Source organism: Serinus canaria, chromosome 13 (genome assembly GCF_022539315.1).
Source record: "Serinus canaria isolate serCan28SL12 chromosome 13, serCan2020, whole genome shotgun sequence".
NCBI lineage: Eukaryota > Metazoa > Chordata > Aves > Passeriformes > Fringillidae > Serinus > Serinus canaria.
Genome location: NC_066327.1, coordinates 8,758,630 through 8,771,112, shown reverse-complemented (window position 1 = coordinate 8,771,112; position 12,483 = coordinate 8,758,630).

Sequence of the window (12,483 nt, the reverse complement as noted above, 5' to 3'; positions counted from 1 at the left end):
CTTCCCATTGAGGGTTTTTTCCCCATGCTGTGCTGGTGGCTCTGATGAGAGGCAAAGAAAGAACAGGGGAAAGCTGTCCCCACCTCAGCCCTGTTACCATCATCCCTCCTGTATGTTACACTGGCAGCAAAAGGGAGGTGCCTCAGGTAGAAGAATACTGTGAAAAGTATTTTGCTACCCCTGACCTTGTCAAACAATATTTGTTCCTGGTGAGAGGTTTCATTTCTCCAATTCAGCTGTTTTCCCAACAAATGGATCCACACCTTTTACTGGTTGCTTCTGCAGGTTAAAAATTGACTGAACACACTGATTTCATGAGCCCTCTGGAGCTCCAGCAGCTCCATCAAAGCTGCAATCAAATGCATTTATTGAGCACTCTATGTGAGAGAGATTGAGATGAATTGTGAGTCTCTCCCTGTTAATTGCAGGGTCTACCTGACCATCCTGCATGTGCCAGTCAGTGGGGAAGGAGAAATGAATTCACTCCTAGAGCAGCCATGGTTAAAATGTGCTGGACAAGGTCAATTTGAGGTGCTACTCCGGCAGAGTAGCTCCCATTCACATGGGAAATGTTCATAGAACTCAGATCAGTGAGAGCTGGAACCACTGGAAAAAATATGTGAAAGATTCCTGTTTAATTCCCCTGGGCTTAATTCTTATTAATTTGAATATATTACTACATAAAGGATAATTCAACTGTAATATTGTTTAATTAATCATGATAGAATGGGTTAGGCTAGAAAGGACCTTAGAGCCCCTCTTATTCCAATCCCTCTGCCACACTTTCTCCTAGACCAGGTTGCTCCAGCCTGGCCTTGAACACTTCCAGGGATGGGGCAGCCACAGCTTCTCTGGGAAACCTCTTCCAGCACTTTATCACCCTCACAGGGAAGAATTTCTTCCTCATATCTGATCTCATAGTGTATTAATGTTCATTAAGGTGAAGAGGTGAACTCAAAACTGATGGATCTGCTGGAAGAAATCCTGCATGCTCATAAATCAGCAACAACCAAGGAGAGCCCCAAGTCCTGTCTGGGTAAATATAACTGTGCATCCAGATCCACAGCCTGGGAAAAGATGAAGTTTTCAGCCAGTCCCCCTAAGTATTAGACTAACAAATCTGGGGGGAGAAAATACTCCAGGGGAACAGGCTTTTGTGCACATGCCCACCACCACAACTCCTGGATGCTCTGAGACAGGGAGAGACTGAGCCAGCTGGACCCCAGCATGGCACAGTCTGAGACCTTTCACACTTGACAGAAGCTGATCTCAGTCACATGCCTACAGTTAGGGAAGGAGCAGCTTTTAGAGATTTTGACTGCAGAGCTCAGTTACAGCAGAAAAAACTGACCTCAGGAAGAGTTGCAGCCTGTCTCCTGCACTTGGGAAGAGTTCAAGGCAGAGGGTTTGCAAGGGGCAGCCTCACATTCTGAGATGGAGCAAATGAAGAATTTGGATCTAAAAGCCTCCAGACTCTGGGGGAGTTCAGGTCCAAATCTGTGCTTTCCAGCTTCACACTTCTCCCTTGTTGTGGTATCTCCTTTCACTTGGCTCTCTGGCTGTGTTTTTCAAGAAGCAGCCGTGGAAACCTATTGGTTTCAGTTCTGTCTAATATTCTGGGAAATGGTTCAGAAAGCTGGAATTTGACCAAGACTCATGTCTAAGCTCCACTGGACCCTTCAAGCACCACTGTTAGCATTCTAATAATAATAATATTTCATGTCTCAGAGCCCTGGATCCAAATCTCAGCCTTAAAGAGCTGCTTATCACGATGGGGTACTGCACAGTGCAGCTCTCTTTGAGGCACCCATCCTCTAAAGAGGCATCCATTTCCACACATTCACAGAAACTGCCAGTTTGTTGTTACAGACCTAAAGAGAATCAGTCACATCTGGTGGCTGCAGTTCCAGTGCTCTGGAAACACTGTTTAAAACCTGTGTGGAGCTCAGGGTGACTTTGAGGCCACTCCAGCTTCTCCTGGCCCCACAATGCCCAGCCCAGCCCTTCCTCATGCATCTTGAGCAAATCCACCACTGCTATCCAAAATCCTAAAGCAGTTTTATTTAAATTTTTAGACTTCCAGCACATGCATGTTTCCTGTTATTTCATCAAAGACTTGGATTTCTCTTTGGTGACATAATTTGTCAACACATGCAGTTGGTAACAGAAAAAAGGTTGATCAAAGAATAGCAGGTAAGTCTTATTTACTGCCTGATAACCAGCTAAATTGCTGCTATAGCTTTGTATTAGCAAGCTCCACATTTAGGGCTTTTATCAGCATTTCAGCTGCAACACACTCTTCAACTTCAGATGGACAATTTAATAATCAGAAAAGAAGTTTTTCTCCCCCCCCTACAGAGCTCAGTGCCAGTGTTAGGATGCAGAAAACTCTAACTTCCAGCCAGTGATTAATCCAGGCTAATCCAAAATACTGGATGTGCACCAGGTGCAGAAAGATGGGAGCAGTGCTCAGCTGGCTAACCATGAGACAGCAGTGCAGGGCTGCAGTGCTCTCAGGGAAAGCCTCTGCTTGGGAGGGGAGCAAAGGCAGCAGAAATGGCTCCAAGTACAAAAGCAAACTGTGGGCAGCAGTCACAGAATTTAGATTCAACTTCAGTTATTTGGATTGATCAGTTCTATTATCCACCAGAATAAAATGAATTGTTTTGATAGCATGTAGCCTTCTTTAGGAAAATGTCAGACATTTGAGGAGTGCCTCACAGATGTTACTGACTCTGCCTCCCTTCCTGGTAACACCAGCAGCCCTGGGTTTCAGACTTGGCTGGGTTGCCAGGGGGTCAGGCAACACCTTCCAGACTGACAACCCAGACACACAGTGCCTGTGATTTGAACCATTCCTATCACCTATAAATATAATTTTTCTCTTTTTAAAAATTCCTAATACTTCAGGAGTACATGGCTCTGGGAACATGTGTCATCTGGAGTCTGTGGGTGCATCTGAACACTCCACATCCCTTTGAACTTCCCATTGCCCTCCTGCACCCAAAAAGGGCATGTCATACCCCACAGTACAGTAGTAATCCACCTACACCCAAAAATAAAACTTTCATTTACCAGCTAGAAGGTGGCCCTGGACAACTTCACCTCTCCAGCACAAGCCCTGTGTAGTCCTGGGGAAGGCTCATATTCTACTGACATCTTCAGCCTCTGCCACGAGTCATTTTACTAAATTTAACTTCAAACAAAGAGATTTAAGGTTTAAAAATGCTTCTAGGGATGGAATGCAGGAGCCCAGCCTGGTAACACACCCAGCAAAGCCCTCAGTACCTGAGCAAGGGGAGCAGAGCAGCCCCACAGGTCACAGCCAGGCTCAGCCACGAGCCCACACCATCAGGGATGGGGCAGCTCAAAGGACAGGCCACAGGTCAAGGAGAGATCCAGGACAGGTGATCCAGGTCAGACAGCATCCAGCAATTCCCAAGCAGGTCCATCGTGGCAGAAGGTCCATGGAGCTGAGCCTGAGGGAGGGGATGGACAGACAGCACAGCCTGTGGCTGAGCTGGAGCCCAGCACATCCCTGACACAGCTCAGGGAGAGATGGAGGCTCCTGGGCTGAGCTTGAATGGGCTCCTGGGCAGAGGGTGAGGGGTGTCCCCAGCTGAGAGGGACCAGCTGCTCTGGGTCTCTAAAGTCTGTTAGTGCCCACACCTGACCCCGGAGCTGTGAGAACATTCACTTCCCTTAAAAGTGAAGAATATGTGACAATGTCTATACTTTGCATGTGACAATACCCAAACCTGCATCTGTACTGTGCTTCAGGTGTTTTTAAATGCAGCCAGGGCAGGGTTAGCAGGGTGCTGTGAGACTCTGCTTCTGCTTTTCTGCAGGAGCTGTAGATGATGCCCAGCAGCCAAGGTCTCTGTGAAGGGAGCACACGGTGAGCCAGCTCCTCACCTAGGGCTGCATCAAAGGCAAAGCTGCTCCCTTTAAAGGCAGACAGGAGACCTTTTTCTGGAGAAATCCACACCCTGACTCCCAGGCATATGCACAAGGGGAGGGTTTTCAGCTTGTGACTTAAGTGACTTGAAACAAATCAGATGTTGAACCATATGGGCTTGGGGCTTTTGGAGACTGCAAACTTTTTTCATTACAGACAGAGGTACTGATGAGGCAGCTGTGTGCTCCAGAGCTGCAAGCCAAGAGCAATGAGGACAGACAGGTGGAGTGGGATGGAGGGGGATGCCATAAAAATACAGAGAGAGATAAAATTGCAAAAGGTGATTGCATGCTGCTGGGCCTGGCATGACAGCAGGACATCCCATAAAGGCTGAAGGGCAAAGTCTGCTCCACTGAGAGGCACAGTGCTGGCTGAACAGCAGTCTCAGGGCAGTACCTGGGCTCTGCAGGAGACAACAAAGCACTCCTGCTCTTGGCTTCAGTTCAGCTGAGCAGCCCAGAGAGGTTAGAGGGCTCAGACCACACATTATGCCTGGTGCAAGTGCCCATTACTCACTCTGTACAGCTCCAGAGGGCCATATTTTGGCTTGTAAGCTCTGCACTTGTCATTTATCTTTCTGCTTACTGCTGACTTTCTACTGTGCTCATCTTTGCTTCCCCTACACTACTGCACTGTGCTTATCTCAAAAACAAGACCACTGCTCATTCTCTACAGCCTCACCCTTTCCCATTCCCTATTTCCAGTGGTCTCCATTAGGTAAGGTTGTAACAGAGCAGTTGAGAATAGCAGACTTACAGAAAAAAAGGGAAAAAAAAGAAAGAAAAAAAAGGAAAAAAACCCCACCCAAACCCTCAAAAACAAGTAAGGAAGCAAACAAACAAAAACCCCACAAACAAAACAGCCTCCCCCAAACAACAACAAAAACCAACAACCAAACACCCACCCCAGGAAAAAAGAGAAGAGAGGTGTCTGTGTCTCCTTAGCTGAGGGGAGCCTGCCATGGGAAGGCACCTCATTCCTCACATCTTTCCTTGGGTTCATGGATTGCACAGGCACAAACAACTCATCACTGTTGTTTGTGTCTGGGCCCCCATAAGAGTTCTTGAGAGGTGGGGGGAGCTTTGTCCTGGCACCCTTCACAAATTGTAATCTTTATCTTAAGATTTATGCATTATTTTGAATTGTTAAACTTAAAAGGGTCTTTTAAATTGGTTGATATTAGATTTTAATTTTCCTCTGGATTATTTTTTAAGGAAATTATCTAAGAAAGGGAAATTCTGCACGGGTCAAAAAGCAGAATACCATCAGTGTGTCAAAAACCTTACTGAAGTCAATATATTTAATATTTCCTCTTTTACTTCTATCCCCATGGCCTTTTACTCTTTAAAATTAAATTAGAGCACAGTGACATGACTTGTGCTTGGCAAATCTGTATTGGATGTTGCTCATCTTCTTCTTTTCCAGATATGTGTCTATTTGCTCCAGCATTTTTCCAGATTTTGAGGGTAAGCTGGCTGTTGTATAATTCTCCTGTTCTTTTTTCTCTCACCTCTCCCACCTTTTAAAGATGGGCAATACATGAGTCTTCTGGTATCAGCCCAGCCCATCCAGGAATTCAGAGATACCATTAATAGCTCTGAGATTACAGTTTTTCAAGGACTGCAGGATTAAGTCAGCCTCAGCCAATTTCAAAATCTCTGATTTATCTAAGGATTCTTTAACCTGATTTTACCCTAATCTGTGCTGAATTTTCTTTTCCTAAGTATTAATTTAGTAAACTCTTATTCACTATTTACTTTCTACTGAATATTTTGAAATAGGCATTAATTCATAGAATCACAGAATCACAGAATGGGTTGGAATGGACCTTAAGGATCATTTAGTCCAAACCCCTCAGGAGGACAAACCCTTCATTTGCTTTTCCTCACATTATTAATGGGCTTAAGGACTAATTCTTGTTGACACTGATGTCTCTTGCTGACTGTATTTGGTTTTCTACCTTTTTCATTTGAATTTTCCCTTATGTATTTGAGCTAATCTTTTATGATTATTTTCAGTAATATTATAGTTTTTTCTTCTGATGTTGATAAAGGATTTATGATTTAGTAAATAAATTGCATTTCTTGTGCTCTCTCTAGGGTAGTACATTTCTGCCTTTTCTCTCCAATGAAAATCTGTCCATTCTCTGATTTTACTGAAGTTTGAATCCAAGGTTTTTTGAGTGGGTTTTTCTGTTTGTTGTTGGTTGTTGGGGTTTGTTTTCTGCGTGTTTTGTTTTGTTATCAGCTTCTTTTACAGCCAACAGCTCATGAAAGTGGCCACGGGAGTCAGAGCTCTCTTGGCAGCATCACCCAAAGAGCTGAGGGTTTGTGGCCTTGCTGTGGGGCTTGGGGAGCTGCAGGGGCAGAGAAGGCAGGAGTGGCCACACAGAACTTTGCCCTGCTCTGCAGCTGGGGCTGCTGGAAGAGCCTGTGGTAGCAGATAAGGGTTTTCAGGCTGTGCTATCTCCCCAACCAGTAAGACTTGTGCAAAGTGCTCGTGTTGCCAGAATTCAGCCTGAATTTGCAATTCCCTGGCTATTCATCATTTTTTCCAAGGGTCATGAAGAAGATATCATTGAGCAGGCAGTGCTGAGCTAGGATGCATCAGGGAGTTCCCTGTACCAGGAACTCAGCTATAAGTCTGCTTTACACATCTGGAGCAATGGAAATGGCCTTAATTGAGGTTATAAACTAGCTCATGATGACATTTCCTGCCAGTTCTGTGTATCATAGAGGATATGCATGCACTGAAAAGCCTTAAATCATTTCTGAGCTGGAACAGAAAATCAATCTATTTAAATATGTTGTTAAGAGTAAAAGGTTCATTGAAAACTGCTTTGTACTTTCAGGAGTAGAGACTCAATGGTGTGTATGGAAATATCCTCCACAAAGTTTCATCCCATACGTTTTGTTTGAGATGCTTCTGGGGCAAGTTGAGAGTGGCCAGTTCCCCTCACTGCATCATTTTCTAGACTTATATCAGCAGCAGGTTTCAGTCAGGCTGAAGATCAAAGGCTTTGATCTCCAGTCATCTCAGCATAACTAAAAGGAAGCCACATCTGGAGAATTTATCTAATTCTGCAAGCTATAAATACGTATGGTTTTGGTACTATGCAGTTAATCAAAAGGCTGAAAGAGAATACATGTGCCAGCCTGCAAAGGTTGGATTGTGCTGTAGGAACTGATGAAATACCTTCTGATGCCTATTTCTGTGTCTGAGTAAACCACTCAGTGGTTTAGCTTTTTGTTCTGGTGAACTCAGCACCGAGGACACAAGCCTTCCAGAGTCCTTAAGAATTAAGTCACTTATTCCTAAGCAAATATAAGTTTACTACAGGGGAATAGCCCAGAGACTTTCTTTGCAAGATTTTGAATCAGCCCACTCTGAAGACAGGGGCCTCAGGATAAAACTTGGATCTAGGTCTGAGTCCTGAATTTTTCATTCTCAAGATCTGGATCAGCTTAAAGTGCCTGGATTGCATCTCTGATTTTTCCCATTTGCTCAAAATCAGCCTTAAACAGCACCAAGTTTAATTTAATCAGGCAGCACTTAAAATCTGTAATCAGGCTCCAGTGGTGACTCCCTGCTTCAGCCTCTGAAATACAACTGATTTGTGAGCAGAAACACGAGACAATCAGAACTCCTGATTAGCTGAATGCTCCACTTGTGGGATTATTTTTAAGCTTAGGTTCTTTTACTGCAGGGTTTTCAAGAGTGTGTAGCTGCTTTATTTGAAGGCTGCACCTAAATGCTCATGGCAGATCTACAGATACTGGAGTGGCTGAAGGAGGTGTTTGCAGGTCAGTGGCCAAAGTCTGTGCTGGGAAGTGGAGGGATTTGCAGATCCAGCACCTGATTGGGAACCTACCCCACAATTTCTGAAGACAAAATGGAAGCAAGAGTAATGAGGATCCCCCAAAAATACTCCCAAACAAACAAGCATCATGCCCTACACCCAGCTGTGCTGCTGCTGGTTTTCCTTGCAGGACACCATTGCTAAGGAATTTCCATGTCTTTTACCTGCCAGACCTGAGACCCAACTGTAAAAAATACCAAAACTCAGAGAAAGAATTTTCTTTGTAGCCATCTTTGTTTCTCTCCTTTAAAACCCCATTTTCCACAAGTAGGGAGGAAAGGTCTGTAATGAAAGGCAAATATTGAGGAGCAGCCCAGGACAGCTCCCAGTTTCCCAGCAACACAGACACTCTGGTCATGACTATTATGATTTCACCTTTTAAAGAATCTCCTGGCTATGGCTAATTTTACATAATGGGCTTTATTAATATTAATTATGTCTCAAACTCGTGTGTGATGTAGCTAAGACATCCAGTTTTGAGGCAAACCCCAGTTAGATGACTGTGAAAGGCATGAGGATTGCAGTGAAGTCAGAACTCCCCTCTCCTGACGCCCTCATCTTTGGGACCAAACCCAACCCTGCCTCCTCCCCAGCTGCAAGGATGGCTGCTCATGTTTTCCCAAGGAATGATTGTGCTCTGTAGCTTCTCATGGCATCCTTCACCTGGCACAAACAACCATCCAAATCTGAGCAGTGCCTCCAAATCAGAAGAAATGGAATAAATAGTATCGTGCTGTAAATACAGCATAAAAAGTCACACTGGGGAGACAGTCTCACCATACTTTTAACATTCTTTAACATTCTTTAACATTTAAAACATTCTCCATGTTTTATAGAACAATTTCAGAGCAAGACTGATTCATTTACAAAGGAAACCACTTCTTCTCTCTTCAGGCACTTGAGAGAGGCTTGTTTCACTCTTCTTGTTCCTGCCAAATACTTGCTACAGTGAAATACCCAGAACCACACTTACTCATCAGAGGACCATCCTCTTGGGAAAAGATTTCCTTACTTTGCCATATTTAAAGCAGGATACTCACAGATCTCTAATTGGAATTCTGTTGACTAAGTATTTTTCTTGACCATTCACATCCATCACTGGGCAATGGAAATTTGATTACTGATGGTTTGCACCAGAAGAAAATAAATTTAATGCTTTCAACTGGTACATGTACATGGAGTCTGCCCACACCACTTTTTTCATCATCTGGCACAGAGTAATTAATTATTATTAAAACTTGTGTGCCGAGTTTGGGCAACTACTTTCAGCAGAAGAGAATTCTGGATGGTGAAAGGGCCATTTAAAACCTGGCCTCCAGGGTTTATTTTACCAGATTTTTGCATGCTTGACTGACCAAGTCTGCAGTGTGAAACCCAGGGGCAACACAGAAAGTTTGGCTTTGCACTGGTTTTGAAAAAAAAAAAAAAAAATAAATCTTAATACTCTAGAATTTATCCCCAGGGTTGAAAAAGAGAGTGCTTTAATTGTAATGGGTGTTCAATAATTAGTAAAGTGAACCAGTGGAGAATCATTCCAGCAGGAGCAGTGAAATATGCTCTACAGGGGAAAGTGAACATGATGAAAAGGCTGCAACTATAGATGTACCTCCCTAAATACACTTCCTTTGCAGGACAGAGTCACCAGACTGAAGAAAAAAAAAAGCCACAAGGCAGCCAAAAATAAAGAAATCTGGCCCTATGTGCAGATATGTTGGTGAACAGGGTCACACAACCTGCTGTTCTCCAGCCTAGGTGTGTAAATCCCCACTGTACACCCTGGAGAGGGAAGGAAAACCATCCTTTCACTGAGTATAACCTGAAAGGCAATTTCATGGGTTCCTCTGTATTGGGGTCTTATGGAGGCCAGACACAAAACCAGCTCTGAGGTCAGTGTCCCAGCCCCTGCACCCCAGGAAGATCTCCCACCCAAGGTCCCTGCATGAACTTTTACAATGTTAATTAGCTGGAAATGGCCAAAGGAGGCCTCTGCTCTTGGAATGTTCTGACTTCACATGGTTACTTCTATAAAGGGTGAAGTCTTCTTTCTTCTTACTGATCATAAAGTGTGAAGCGTCTGCTCTGGTCCCTGTGCCTGTTGCCAGCAAAGCCTGACCAGAGTGAAACACTAGCCAAAGGGATTTGGGTAAAATGTAGAAGCTCTGAGCTGGGGTCAGTATTTTGTTTGTGTGTGCTTATCCATCCTGGTTCATTCCTCAAGCAGAGCAGCTCTACAGTCCATGAGTGCCAAGACATTGCTCCCAGCAAGCAAAAAAACCTCAAAGTGGTGAAACTCTAAATGGCTATTTTATTTAGTATTTGAAGAGCCCTTTTCCTTTGATGCAGGTTAGCACCCTTGAAACCCCTCTGATCAATACTGGGGGGGGTAGGACCAACACAAACCCTGGAGCTGCTGTCAGTGTGTCTCTGCTGCCAATGTGTCTCTGCAGACAGTTTCTGTGCACAGGCATTACTGCTCAGGAATGAGACTCCACATTCCAGCTGCTATAAGACTGTTGGATACTCAAAACCATCCTCACTTCAGCTCTGAGTCAAGGGTACTTCAGTTTCTAGTTTAACCCTTGAGGAATAAAGCCCCAGCCAGCACGCTGTGCTCAGGGCTCTCAGGGGAAGGCAGACAGGCTCACAAAGCATTTACTCTCTCACAGGCTGAGCGTGCACACAGATTTAAGTGGCATATTAAACGTCTCCAGGCGATTCTGAGCCCTTCAGAACCCACATCATCACTTGGTTTCTGCTTTAATTTTGTCATTTGCCTCCTGGCCTCTGTGGGCACAGGCTGATTCATGATTCCTGCCCTCAATGAGTTTGTAACCACTCTTCCCATCACCAGATAGATCCCCTCTTCACAGCCCTTAATACACATCTGCTTGTACTCCTTTCTGCTGGGGCTTTTCCACTGCTGTCAGTCGCTTGCAGAGCCCAGATTTCCTTTGCCTTTCACCCAGGTCAGCATCCTCACCTCCCTCCTGCAGATCACTGCAGTAAGTGACACTGGGCTCTTCCTCTCAAAACTCTTTAAGCTCAGACCTGAAGCAGACAACATAAATTTTGAAACAAAGCTCTGAGTCTTTATACAGTGAGGCATTAAATAATACAGCAGCCTCATGAATTCAGGCAGAATTCATAACTTTGATACAGCTGAAATGTCCTAAGCCTTCACTTCACATTTCCATGCCTTGATGCTACAGGAAGCTGATGACTCTCTGAGGGCTTTGCTGCAGAAGAAAGTTGTATTGCTGCAGAACTTAATGTGAATCCATAAACTGATACAGCTCGACTGGAGCAAGGACTGCACTGACACTGATTTCCATATAAAGTGGCTTATTATAGGTTAGTCAAATGTGGCCCAACCAAACCAGGAAAAATTGATATTACCATGTATTGATTGAAATTTAGAGATTAGGTGTAGCAGGTGGTTTTCTTCTGTAGGTGATCTCTGAGCTGTGTGGCTGAGGACAGCTCAGTGAGGTGCCAGTGCAGGGGGCTCTGTCCCCAGAGGGATTCTCTGCCATCCCTGAAGTGCCTTTCCTGTGCTCCAAACCTTGGTTCTTTCCCTGGTACATGTTTGGTTGGTGTGGAGGTGCTCATGCTGTTCCCCAACATCTGCCTTTACAGATCTGCAGTGGTTTTACCTTCACCCCACACACCTTGATGGGAAAAAAGATTGCACAGAGCAGTGCTCAGCTGTTAGGTGGAGGGAGCAGATAAGAAGCTACTCTTTCTCTAATTTTAGTGTTTCTTTCATTTATTGATATCTGTCAGCTTCAGATACTTGAAATTCATCAAGACATGTAATTTCAAAGCTGTAGGTCTGTACTGTTAGACAATCACACACTGCAGCAATGACTTCAGTAAAAAACTCTTGAGTTGCAATTTTCCATTCTAACTTTTACTACAGAAACAACACCTTGGATCTAGGTAGTAGCTAACACAAAGAACAGTGGGTGAGGAGATCCTGATTTGAATGTGTTTCCCTGGTTATTTTAGGGACTTGTTGAGTAAGAGTGTGAGGAGAGCCCACTCCATTCCCTGTGTGTGTCTGGAGTTTGTGCTGTGATTAGTGGTACTTCACAGCCCGTCTGTGAAGCATTCTGCAAAGTTTTCAGACTGAATAAGTCACAGAATTACACACATTTCCATAATTATGCCTGTGTATGCTGATGCATTTTTATTAATTGAGTAGCCAGCTGGGAAATTTCAGTCCTAGTAATAAGTCCTAATATGTACAGGCCACATATTAGCTAGGAATGACTTAAAATACATCTCAGGGATGTGCTGTCACCTGGTGTTAACACCTGCAGAAAAGACATTTGTACAAAGCAGAGGAATTGGGAAGACAGATCCATCAAGGCAAGACACGAGGAAGCCCTTTGCCCCGGGACCAGAGTGGGAACAAATGGAAATAATTATTCTGGAGAGTGAGTAACTGAAATTCCTGTTACAAGGACTGTTTTAGCCATAAGCTAGTGAAGAGATGAAAAACTGCCATCAGAATGAAAAGTGCTAGAAGCAGCAAAAACACATGCAACAGCAAGGTTAGCAATTGGGTAGGAAAAAGGAGAAAAAAAACTCTGCAGAATCTTCGCTCTCAGCAAAAATTGAAGGCAAAACCCAACTGATTCTGTTTAAAGAAATCGTTTACAGC